Source organism: Vicugna pacos, chromosome 11 (assembly GCF_048564905.1).
Source record: "Vicugna pacos chromosome 11, VicPac4, whole genome shotgun sequence".
Lineage (NCBI taxonomy): Eukaryota > Metazoa > Chordata > Mammalia > Artiodactyla > Camelidae > Vicugna > Vicugna pacos.
Genome location: NC_132997.1, coordinates 16,443,199 through 16,454,681, shown reverse-complemented (window position 1 = coordinate 16,454,681; position 11,483 = coordinate 16,443,199).

Sequence of the window (11,483 nt, the reverse complement as noted above, 5' to 3'; positions counted from 1 at the left end):
TATGGTGTCTCCCACATTTTAAACCAAACATGCACCCCACCCTCCATTCTAGGTAATGATGAAATAGACCTTCATAAAAGAAATTCAGAAATCATTTCAACATTTACAGAGCACCTATATTTCAGCTGGGTGCTAAAAATACAACATTGAGTAATACATGGCCTTTTTGATCAGAGAGCTCCTAACCCACCTGGAAGAGATATGCATAAAAAGAAGATGTCTGTTTGAAAAAAGAAGATGTAGGAGCTATAACAGAGGCTGGTATAGAGTGGCATGGGGACATAAAGAGGAAAGAATTTCTTTTCCTTAATAGCAGGACCCAGCCCTGGAGCGGTGATGTTTGTGGGAAAGTAAGACTTTGTCTGGGTCAGAGGCAGGAAGGACTTTCCCAGCCTGCAGAGGACACTGAGGGCTGCTACCCAGTGTCCACTCCCCCGGCTCTCCCTTCCTAACCTCCATCTATGCGGGTGTCTACCTCTGCTCACATAATTCTGGGGTTGTCAACCCCACCCCCAGCTCTAGGGGACAATCCCGGTGAGTGTAAGATAATCACAGCAGCCTCATTTCTGCAAAAGTTAGATTTAGAAATGGGTACTTGACCAAAATATTCTGGCCATTGAGACAGCTGGTTTGCTGTGGAATAATAGAAATCTTTCTCCTTCCTAAGAAAACAACCCTTGAAGAGAGTTTCCCCTTTCCCCCACATATGTTGCCCTGTATTCTCTAAGCAAAGGGAGGGTTTTCAGGAGGGAAGAGATATGGTTTGCCTGGGGTTAAGTTTAACCAGAGCAGGAAGCATCACGGGGAGATGGGGAGATGGTGGGAAATAACTGCTGGAGGGCTGTGGGTGCATCTGCAGCCCTGCTTCCCAAAGCAGGCGGTGGGGTTGTTACAGTCCTGGCCACCGCACAGCAACAACACAGCAACTTGACTCAAGGTGACCTTGCGCTGGGGTGTAGGAAACAGTGCAGGCAGGGGAGGTGGTGCAGCTCTAGAAACGGAGGCAGCTCTTTCTAGCAAAGACTATGCCAAAATGACAGCCTTTGTAGAAACCCTTAAAGCCGTACACTTGTCTTTTCAGCTACTCATTATAATTACTTACCACTGACATACTATGCGTAAGGTGCTAAGTATAGTATCAGGAGCAGGGCAAGTGCTCAGCACACATTAGCTACCAGCAGTATTGCAGACAGAAAAAGATCCCTCCCTGATAATCTATAAAAATATCCCCGGGGGATCTGTCTCCCCTTCTCCGCCAGGTGGGAAGTCAGTTTGCCCCGTTGCACCATTACACTGGTAACGCTCACCTTCTTCCTCAGGTCTCTCACTGTGCTGCTGGGCCCCCAGACTGGTGGTGCTGGCAGGGCCCTGGCTGCAGGCTGCATGCGGCCTTGCTGGTCCAAATCCTCAAACTGAGGCTGCTGATCCCACAGGCACAAACCCCTTGGCTCCATTTCTGGGTCTCTCTGCTTTCAGTTAGACAGGAAACCAAGGCTGGGCAAACCTCCAGGGTTTCAGATAGGCCTTTTGTTCAGGTAAACTTCCAAGGAAGTTTCTGCTTGGGAACAGTAACAGCTCAGTTTCCTTCCTGGGTTTTGACGTGTGCCTCTGTGACATACCACCAGGTTTAGAACTGATGTTGTACTTGGAGTGAAAATGCCCACATGTGACTTGAATTAAACAGACCTTCGTGGATGAGAGATGCAAGGCTAACTAATCTCAGGGTGTTAAGCTGACATTTTCTGAGCGGCACCAAGCCATCTTCCCTGTGGGAGGTAGGTCTTTGGCCCATGTGCTTGATTTTAACGGAGTTCAGCTTCATGTTGTATACAAAGCAGCTTCCTGGTGTCCTAGGGAAGCAGCACAGTAAGGTGGGAAAATCAGCTTTAGCCTCCTTCTGCCCTGAGTTCAAACCCTGCTCCAGACCCTGGTAGGTGTGATGAAAGTATTGAATTTCTCTGATCGTATGGCCTTCCTCATAGGATTATTGTGAGGATCAAATTAGTATGTGCTGAATGACCAGAATGTAATAAATTCTACACAGATGGTGGATATTATTTCTAAGACCCCAGGGAGAGGAGATTGCTATTGTACAAATTTATTTTATAAATCAAAAATAATGTTAATAACAATAATGGCATTATTGGAAATAGGCTAGTTTGCTCAAGAGAAATGCTTTCAGACTTTCTCATTGTACCTGACTCTTTCCACATCTTTCATACTGGTTATCCAGGCTTAAGAATGTCCTCTAGAAGCAATATATGGGGAAGAAGTACTTTAAAATGTTACTAAAACTAACAACAGTGTTTTCCAGCTCAGTTTGGAAGAATGAATATAGTCCTGGGGGAAGAAGTTATTATTCTACCTTTGCAATCAATTCAGCTTTATCAAAAACATGGGGAAAGAAGCTAGCATTCAAAAACTAGATAACTACTTTGACAAAGAGAGAAATTCATCATTTGTCCCCTTTGAAAACAGAGCAGGGACCCTATCCTGACATGGAGATCTCTTTATTCAGGTTCAGCTTCAGAAAAATGTGTGATGTTGAAGTATCTGTGAGGATTCATTCAGCAAATGATATTTGAGCACCAACTTTGAAGAGTTCAGTAATCATAGAAATAGAGCCTGTGTCTTAGGTCAGGTTTGAATCTGAGGAGCTCTAAAGTGAAGCATTTGCAGCCAAGAATCTGAAATTCAAAATTCAAAATCGCTCAGTTCCGAGCAGCACTGCACCTTTGGGCTGGCCGTCCCCAAACCATACCCTTGGGCCATCTCACTCATCCTTCCACCTTTCTTTCCCTTATGAGAATTTGTCAATTTTATAATCATTTATCAATTATCTGAGAAATGGCTCTCATGACATAATTCATGGGACTCCAATTGGTAAGACCTGTTCCTAAAAAAATATTTTTTCCCATTTTTATTTTATTTTTTTGCCTTCATTCTTGTTTATTGAGTTATAGTCAGTTTTAATGTTGTGCCAATTTCTGGCATAAAGCACAATTTTTGTCATACATGAATATACATATATTCATTTTCATATTCTTTTTAACTGTGAGCTACTATGAGATATTGACTATGTTTCCCTGTGCTGTACAGTATAAACTTGTTTATCTATTTTATATATACCTGTCAATATCTGCAAATCTCCACCTCCCAGTTTATCCCTTCCCACCCCACTCCCCCCGGCAACCACAAGTCTGTATTCTAGGTCTGTGTGTCTGTTTCTGTTTTATATATAAGTTCATTTGTCTTCTTTTTTTTTAGATTTCATTTATTAGAGATATCATACAGTATTTTTCAGTGAAAAAGGAGGAGAAATTAATATCAAAAATCTAAAATAACCAGTTAGAAACCAACCACTCTGCTTGATGGATACAAATAAATGTTGGTTTTTGCAAAAGGAAAGTATTGTTTTCTATTTGGAAATAGGTGAATGCTGTCAAGCCAATAAAAAATAAGTCAATTATGAATAAGACAAAGAAATACTTTACAAAAATGTATTATAAAAAGATAAGGAACAACTACATACCTATATACTGGCCATGTTAGGCTACATAAATAATTTTCTGGAAACAAAAGTTACAAAATTGAGTCTCGAGGGGAGGGGATAGCTCAAGTGATAGAATGCATGTTTAGGATGCACGAGGTCCTGGGTCCAATCCCCAGTACCTCTTCTAAAAATAAAATGAAGTGAATAAACCTAATTATCTCCCCCGCATAAAAAAATTCATGGATCCAAAATTGAATCTCAAAAGGACAGAAACTTTGGACAGACCACTTTCTTAAAAGAAATGGAGAAGCTGGTCACATCCACCTCGGGTGGCCTGAGGAGCTGATGCCTTTGAGCTGTTGGAAAACTTAGCAACTATTTTACAAAGGTAGCTTCTCCCCTCCCCAGTATCCACCAGCTTCCCCAGGATGAAACTGGGGCTTGTTTAAGTTTAAAACACACAAGTAAACATTCCTATAGACACAGAGATTATTTGTTTTATATGTAGTACTTTGTTTCTCTTAATCCTTTACCACTTCTTGTCCCTTCTTCCTTCCCTCTCACCACCTGTAATAACTAGTTTTTTCTGTATACCTGTGAGACTGTTTGGGTTTTATTATATATGTTCACTTGTTTCATATTTCAGATTCCACATATAAGTGATAACATCCAGTATTTGTCTTCTCTGTCTGACCTATTCCTCTAAGCACAATATCCTACAGATAATTCCATGTCATTTCAAATGGGAAAAATGTCATTCTTTTTTATAACTGAGTAGTAGTCCATCCTATATGTGTAAATGCAAAGAAAATAAATTATATTATTTATTTATTTATTCATTCATTCCATCTATTGTTGGACACTTAGATTACTTCCATTTTTTTGGCTATTGTATATAATTCCGTTATGTATATTGAGGTTTTGAATTGGAGTTTTTCTTTTCTTCAAATATATATCCAGGTGTGGAATTTCTGGATCATATGAGTTTTATATTTAGGCTTTGAGGAAGCTCCATGTTTTTTCCAAAATGGCTGCAAAATTTACATTCCCACCAATGCTGTACAAGGTCTCCCTTTTCTCCACTTCCTCATGAACATCTGTTACTTGTGAACTTTTTGATGACGGCCATTCTGGCAAGTGTGAGATGATATCTTATTGAGGTTTTGATGTGCATTTCTCAGATGATTAATGATGTTGAGCATCTTTCATGTGCCTGTGGACTATCTGTATGTCATCTTTGGAAAAATGACTACTTAGTATTTGTACCCATTTTTAAATGAGACTTTGTGTGCTATTGAGTTGTGTCAGTTTGTATATATTTTGGATATTACCCCTAATCAGATCTGAACTGCAGATATTTTCTCCCATTTCATACCTCAGCTTTTCAGTGTGTGCATGGTTTCCTTGGCTGTGCAGAAGCTTTTCAATTAGATGTAGCCTCAGTTGTTAATTTTTACTTTTATTTCTTCTACTTTTTGTAGTCAGAGCCAACAATTAAAAACCAAATCTGATGTTAAGGAGCTCACTACCTAGTCTTTCTTGCTGTTACATGGTTTCAGGCCTTCTATTCAAGGCTTTAATCCATTCTGACTTCCGTTCTGTGGATGATGTGAGAGAGCAGCCCAGTGGGCGTCTCCTGCCTTTGACCGCCCAGTGGTCCCCACGCTGTTTATTGCAGAGACTGTCCTTTCCCCGACTCTGCATTTGAGGCTACATTGCTGTAAATTTCTTGACCACACATGTGTGGATTTACTTCTGGGCTCTGTAGTCTATTCCATTAGTCTAAGTGCCTGTTTTTATGCTGGTACCATACTGTTCATGTCACTAAACTTGTGGCTTGCTTTCTCCTTCTCTAAATTACATGTGGAAAACCAGCAGGGGCCAGGGCTCCTAAGCACTGCAGGGCCTTTTATCCTGGGGTCGCCCAGGTCTGTAGAGCCCACTGGGCTACCTGCTAGGCAGTTGCAGGATGAGTCATGGGACTGGGGACCTGAGGTTTTCTAGAGGCCCAGCTTCCTGCCACTTCCCAGGCAAGCCCTGGGACCCATAAAACCAGACTGACATCTCCCAGGACTATGGAAAGAGCCCTGGGGGAGGAACCGAGGGCCTGGGGCAGAGCAACCTCCAGCATTTCAGGTAAACCTGAAGGAGGAGTCACCCAGGTAAAGAGCTCAATGGGCTCCCAGCTTAGGGCTTTTGAAGGTAGGGGAGGGAGTGGTTCTTGGAAGAACAGACAAGAGGCCAGAGTGGCTGGACTGAGGGCAGCAAGGCCAGGTGGGCTGCTGGCAGGAGGAGGGCTTTCAGGTCTGGCTGAGGACTGGGGCTTTTCCCCAAAGTGCCTCTGAGAGGTTCCCTGTGTGTTAGCAGAGTGACAGGAACAGATTTGTCTTTTAACCTTCTTTCCCTTGGGTCAGAGGGAGTGAGAAAGGGAAGCAAAGAGCATGAATCCAGGACAGTGTCACTGGTGGCCTGGACAGGGAGGGGAGGGAGATACAGAGGGGTGATGAATGCACTTGGAGTTGGGACCCAGGGACAGGGGAGGAGCTGGCTGCATGTGAGGGTGAGGAGGACAGAGGGAGCAGACAGGGCCCCAGGGTCTGGTTTGAGCAGGTGGGGAGATGGAGCTACTGCATGGATGGGGGAAGGGTGGGAAGAGAGTTCCAAAAGGCACATAATCTTGGACACTTATGAGATTACATCAATTCTGATACACTTTATTTTTACATTGAGGCATATTTGATTTACAGTGTTGTATAAGTTCGTGGTGTACAACATATTGATTCAGTTATACGTGTATATATGTTCTTTCTCACATTCTTTTCTATTATAGGTTATTACAAGTTACTGGATATAGTTTCCTGTGCTCTGCAGCAGGTCCTTTTTTTTTTTAATCAATTTTGTCTATACTGCTGTGTATCTGTAATCCCACACTCCTGATTTCTCCCTGCCCACCACCACTTTCCCCCTGGTAACCACAGATTGTTATCTATGTCTGTGAGTCTGATGCTGTTTTGTCAATAATGTTACTTGTATCTTTTTTTTTTAGATAACACGTATAAGTTATAGATTTATGTTTCTCTGTCTGACTTACTTCACTTAGTATGCTAATCTCTGTGTCCATTCCATTTAGTTGGAAACAACATTCTTTCATCCCCTGTAGTGACTACCTAGTATTCCGAGGTGTGCTTATACCACGTCTTCATTACCCACTCACTGCAGATAGACACTGACTGCGCTTCCACCTCTTGGCTGTCGTAAACAGAGCTGACGTGAATATTGAGCTGTATGTCTGGGAAGTCTAGAGATTATTATACTACATGAAGTAAGTCAGACAAAGAGAAATATTATATGATATAATTAAGATGAGGAATCTAAACAAAGGTAAAAGTGATTCCATTTTATAATGAAGTCACTGGGAGAAACTGCATCGTGGGGATTTCAAGCAAGATGCAGTACTACTGGTGACAAAGAAAGACTCTGCCTGTTCACCTGGACTCCTTTAATACTGGGTTTGGATAAAAGCTGACAGCCAGCCTGACGCTTGGGGAGAGTGACTTAAGGACAGGAACATAAAGGAAGCAGCAAATGAGATTGACAAGCCTGTCTGGTGATGGCACCCATCATCTGTCTGTCTGTCCCTGAGCCACTGTGCATCCAGCCAGCGAAGCCCAGCCTGCCATTCTGGGTGCCTCATGAAGGGACAGTCTCCTGCCCCCAGCACTGTGGTACTGAGTGTGGGCAGTTGAGCCAGACTGTCTATGAGTCTGTGATCCCATCTCCAGCCCCTGCTACCTGTATGGCCTGAGTCATGGTGCTCTGACCTGCTATCCAAAACCTCAACCCCTTTCATCACCTTTTCTTTGGAAATTAGAAACCCTCAGGCCTCAGGATGCTCTTGCCCAACCCTCCCATGTGTGGGCAGTTTTCTGCTGGCCACACAGAGAGTGAGCACTGGCTTATAAGCCTGAAAACACAACACGCAGACACACAGACACACAGACACGAAGATTGACATTAAATATGGTCCATGGGGTGGGATCAAGAGAAAAACAGACACAGAGGAGGAAATAAGAGGAAGAAATGGTACTGGAGTCATCATCTAAATGTGAGACCACTCCTACACTTCTCAGGTCTTATTTGACAAGTGCTTGAGGACGTCCCTAGAAGTACCGTGTAGAATCACCCCCACTGTGCGGGTGGGGAGACACACAGGCCTGGACAGACACCAGGACTTATCCAGGATGAAGAACAGGTAAGAAGGAGGAACTGTGTCTGGAAGACAGGGCGTCCCCTCACAGCTGCATGCAGAGCCTCCCCAGGAGCCGTGGAGAGGGCATGGCTGCTGTAATTGGAAGAGGTGGGTCTGCATGGACAAGGGGGTGAGCAGGCAGCAGCCCACAGGGCTGTGTGTGGAGGTGTTGTCTGAGGAGGGGATTCCAGGAAGTGGACCCCAGGAAGTGACATCACTTCCTTGATAACAGACCCCAACAGAATTGGAACCCAGTAACCAGGCACCCACATTCTAGTGATGGCCCCTGTGCCAGCTCACTTGGCTGGAGACAGTTCACAGAGAAACATGTTCTCCTTCTGCATCCTGAACTCCTGGGCTTCACCTTCAGGAAAACCTGGCATGAGAGGTGTCTCAAGGTTTAGGTTTGGGTTCTGCCAGCAACCAGGCCAACTCTGGACTTTAACCAGGAGGTCACCTAAGGTAAAAAATGTGGCCTGGAGCAGGCCAATCTGGGCCCAGCCTCCTCTGGGAGCACTCCCTGGGCAGGCCCACTTCACCTCGTCTCCGTGTGTGGGAAGAGGGACTTCAGGGGACGTGTCCCCTCTGGGCAGGAACCAGTCATTGAACACGTGGTAACCTGGTGGTCCTGTCATGGCCACACCCAAGGACAGGTCTGGCCGGGGAGAAAGAGGACTCCTGAGGGACATCTTACATGTGCCAGTGGGAATCCAAGGGCTTCAGGTTGTCAGCTTTTATGTCACTAATGTAGATCTGCGCAGAGTGGTATGTGTGAGTCTGGGGTGGAGATGTCCTGTGGATCTGAGAACCAGCCGAGACATTCAGAAAGGGCTCTGAGGTTTCTGCCTGGCTGCTGGGGACTGTGTTTGCAGGACTCCACACAGGAGATCACACAGGACCTTGTTCATGGAGTCCCCTGCTCCATCTCCTTGTAAGAGTGGCAGCGGTCCCAAGACACCAACAGAACCCAGGACGGGCTCAGGGTGAGTGCAAGCAAGGAGAATCCACACCCTGGAAGCCTTGGGTCCCAGAGCTGCCCTCCACTTCTCCTGGTCTCCCTCTTGAGACCTGCTGGCAAAGAATCTGATTCCCCATCTCTCCCACCCGCCATTGCAGCCCAGACCCTGCCTTAGCCAGATGCAAAGTCAGTGCCCACATATGAGACAGAATCTCTGAAAGAGCCTTTGATAGAATTTCAGTTCATATTACATCAAGGGTGTTTCTGTATTTTTGTACAGATTTTCATGTTTTCCTTCCATCCCCATGTGTCCACGTTGACCTGACAATCCTGATCCCACACACTCCGGGATCAGCCTCTGGGTTCTCATCTCTAAAATGAGATGCTTTGATAGCAGTCAAGGGGATGATGTAATTAATAGAGGGAGGTGCTGTCAATACTGGGCTGACACAATGATCTGAGAAACTGATGCACTTAGTCATCACCCACTGACACTTTTCCTGGTGATACTGAGAACCTTTATTCTGCCAAGAGCTCTCTTGTCCCATCTCTTGGCACAAGTCCCTGAGGCTTGTGGATTCAATCTGAGCTTCAGCCCTAAATCCCCTGGTGGTCTACGGTGTTGCATCTAAATCATGTCTCTCCTCTGTTCCACCCCAGGGGGAGGATGTGTCAACAGGGAGCAGGAATGAGGACTGCATGGCATGGAGCATCCAGAGAGACAGACTGGAGATTCTTGTGGCAAATCTGGTGCCTGCCATCCTGGGAAGGAACCCCTCCTACCTGCACACACTCCTGGGCACCTATAGAGCTTTGGCCACTGCCTAGAAGGTGCTTAACCTTCTATTCCAAAGGTGAGCACTCTGCCCTCATGGGACATCAGTTATGCAGCCACATACTAGTGGTGAGATGTGGGAATGTCACTCCACCAATGTGAACCTCGTTTGCTGCTCTGCACCATCGGGTGAGAGAGCATCGGGCCCTAGGATGATATTAAGAACAGAGAGAGCCCTTCATGGAAAGTGCTTTCTGGGGCCCTGGCCCCTGGAAAAGTCAGCAGAAGGGGCTGTGGTTGTGCTAACTGGTCATCTCCTCCTGCCCTTGAGGCGGCCTCTGCCTCCTGCATCACTGAATGTGGCCTTGGGTTAAAATGTTTTCCTATTTCAAGTGTAATTTTTGATTCCATTAACTGCCCCTGTCCTAGGTCAGCTAGAGCAGGGATCCCTGGGTGGGAGAATTGGGGTCCTAGTCTCACTCAGTTCTGTGTGGTGGGGTTGTTTGGGCTCATTCATTCCTCAAGTATATAGGAAGGTCCACCAGGAACAGGCACATATAGGAATAACAACCATTTAATGCACTGAGCAGACAACAGCCCTGCCCTCCAGGGCTTCCATACTCCCAGGAATCACACTGTCACACTAGACATCACATCCAGGTCGTGTTCTCAGGACAGTCCATGTGACACAGTCCTGGCTTTCATCCTCCCTTACATCCTCCCTTACACTGATGAGGATGGACCCATGTATGAGCTGAAATGGGGAGTTTCTTTGATTGAAGAGAGGGGCTCCCTTGCCTAAATAAGTGTGGAGCTGTGGACTGTGTTGATAAGTTTGTGGGGAAACCCTGAATCCCACACATCCTATGATTTTGGCTTGAGAGTAGAAGTCTTAGGGCTTCTTCTGGCAAAGGGGAAAGGTCTCTGGAGACCCAGAGAGCTGTTGTTGGGGCTGTGGTGCTGTGAGAAGCATCTGGGAGGTCAGAGGGCAGAATCAGCCCCTAAGTGAACCCACAGCTATCCCCTCTCCATCTCAGCCCTGTCCCCACCCCCTTCCTGGGGCCCAGAACCCAATGGGTGGAGGGCATCCTGCCCACCCTCTGGTGAAGCCTTAATGGTGGGGACTCAGCTGGTGCTCAGGGGACCCAGTGAGCCTCAGGGGACAGCTGAGTCCACCCTGTGGGAGGTGAGTGTCAGGGACAGGAGGAGACCCAGGCAGGCTCCCTGGAGGATTAGGCAATAGGCAGGGAAAGGAGCTAAAGTCTGAGGTGTGAGGAGGCTCGTGGGAAGCCTGGGAGGCAGACACAAGCTTCTATTCCCTCCTGGGTCAGACACTCATAGAGCAGCTCCTGTTTCCCCAAAAGGGCAGTGCCCAGAGCAGACAGCCTGCCTGTCCTCACAGAGGTGCCATCCAGTGGGGAAGAGCTGGGGAGACAGCAGTGTGTCAGACATCCCTGAAAAGGGGAGAAGTGGTCAAACCACAGACAAAGGGAAGTCCCTTCAGAAGCCTTGAAGCAGCCCCTCCTCTGAGTCCAGGCCATCCTCTGCACAGACTGCCACGTGAGATAGGACATGGAGCAAAACTGGCCTCTGGATGGGCAGAAGCCAAAGGCATAGTGGCCCATGTCCCTGCAGGGCTGCCATGAAACCACAGCGTGGAAGGCAAGGCCAGGTCTGTCACTCTGCTTCCCCACTACTACCCCAAGGGCCATATCCTCCGTCCTGGGCACCTGGCTGCGCCAGTACCCAGAGGATTTCCACCAGCCCCCAGAATTTCCCTGCCTGAAGATGGTACTGGCTTATGCAGAGCTGAGCATGCCTGGCTCAGACCTGGAGCACCAGGCCCATCTTCTGGCAGAGCTGGGGCTCCCAGAGGCAGAGGGTGATGATGGGGAGGATGCAGGGTCGGTGATGGGCTGAGTCAGGAGGGGAAAGCACTGGACCACACAGAGGAGAGCCTCCTGAGGCTGGAACTGGACCAGGAGCAATGGGGAGCCTCATATCATTT